This window comes from Crocodylus porosus, unplaced genomic scaffold, assembly GCF_001723895.1.
Source record: "Crocodylus porosus isolate Cpor-Errol unplaced genomic scaffold, CroPor_comp1, whole genome shotgun sequence".
Lineage (NCBI taxonomy): Eukaryota > Metazoa > Chordata > Crocodylia > Crocodylidae > Crocodylus > Crocodylus porosus.
Window position 1 is genome coordinate 2,667,578 of NW_017728944.1, and position 1,922 is coordinate 2,669,499.

Below are 1,922 nucleotides of genomic sequence, written 5' to 3' on the forward strand. Positions count from 1 at the left end.
GCCCAGCAGCACCAGCTGAGCTGGGGCTTTTTTCCCCCCCAAGTGCTGGGAACTGGGGCAGGCAGGGCAGCCATTGCTGGGCTGGGAAGGGGCAGGGGATAGGCCTGGCCTGGTTGATTTGGAGATTTGGCTACTGCCAAATCTCCAGATCAATTCAGGACAGTGATTCAAATCTCCCAATTGAATTGCTGTCCCCCGAATTGGCCAAATCTGAAGTGAATACTAGCTGCTTTGCACAGGCCTACTTCCTGCCTCCTGGCAGCTTTTTCATACAGCATGAAGTTTCCCTGCTTTTGTCATGAGGTAGCCAGCACCTGCAGAGAAACTGCAGCAGTTAGTTAGCTCTTCCAGGGGGCAGAGCCTTCGCTGTACAAAGATCTCCAATATCCCTGTTTGTGCTGCCAGTGTCTATCCGCCTCACCTCAGCAAAGGCTGCTGCAGCCTGGTGTTTGGGGTCTATGGGGAGTTTGAAATAAAACTTTTTAGCACCTTGGGTTACTTCTTGGGAAGCAAAAGCAGTGAACTGGGGGGGTTGGATAACCCTTCCAAATTACCCTGGTCTCCATTTGGTTTGCTCCCTACACCCTTCAACCCCAAATATTTTATGCAGTTTATCTGTCGTGTGTATTTTTCCACTGGATATTATAGGTGGACTTGCAGCTTGACTCAAGGAAATTGTGATTTAAACATTTAAGTGGCCGGTGGCATAAGACCATTGATAAGGAGTGGGAATTCCCGTGTGGCCTTGGCAAGCAGTATAAACGGTACTTCAGATTCTTCACCTGTAAAAGACTATTAATTTTTGCATTCTAGAAAAAGCCATGTCTGGTGCTGAAAAGCTGTGTGTATAGAAAACCATTCCTGCTGTCAGGGGAGTGCAGTAGAGACCTCGTGGAATGGATACTTTTGCCTCGTTCATGCTGACCACACAGAATGACTTAACCTTGTCTTAAGTCTGATCCCACTTGTATAACCAGTCTGGTGGTGTGGCAGGGACCCTCGGCGCCCATTTCAGAATGCTGTCCGACTGGCCGGCGGCTGAAGTGTAACTTCACTGGTACTCAAAGCTCCCCTGCCTGGAGGATTCAGTAGCTGCCCTTGGGATCTTCCACAAAATTGAGTCTTCAGTGCCACTGTCCTTCATGGAACGGGTGAGACAGTAGGCCTCTTCTTAATTGTGTGAATTCGGTTTATTTTGAATAATACACATGACTATTAGTTCTGTGAGTGGAGGGGAGGCAGGATAGTTTCATAGTGCTTAGGGTCGGAAGGGACCTAAACAGAACATAAGGTCTGACACCACCACCCCCCTCCCCCCGCCCTGGGCAGGAACGAGTGCATGGTCATAACACCCCAGCCAAACATCTGTCCAGCCTCTTCTTCATAGAATCATAGAAGTCGGGTTGGAAGGGACCTTGTAGATCTTCAAGTCCGACCCCCCGCCTGGGCAGGAGAAAAGACTGGACTCATTTGAGTCTAGCCAGGTAGTCATCAAGCCTCTTCTTAAAGATCCTCAGGGTAGGAGCCAGCACCACTTCCCTAGGAAGTTGGTTCCAGCTCCTAGCCGCCCTAACTGTGAAGTAGCTCTTGCGGATGTCTAATCTAAACCTACTCTAATAATTTGTGTCCGTTGTTCCTTGTCATGCCAGGGGGAGCTAGGGGAAACAGCGTCTTCCCTAAACCCTTCTGGCCCTCCCCCCGGTGAGTTTATAGACAGTTACCAGGTCCCTCCTCAGCCTTCCCTTGTGAAGGCCAAACAGGTTTAGGTCCTGCAGGCTTTCAATGTAGGGTCTGCCCTGTAGTCCCCGGATGCGAGTGGCCCTCCTTTGGACCCTTTCAATGTTTCATAGATTTCATAGACATTAGGGCTGGAAGGGACCTCGGGAGATCATCGAGTCCAGCCCCCTGCCCAAAGGGCAGGA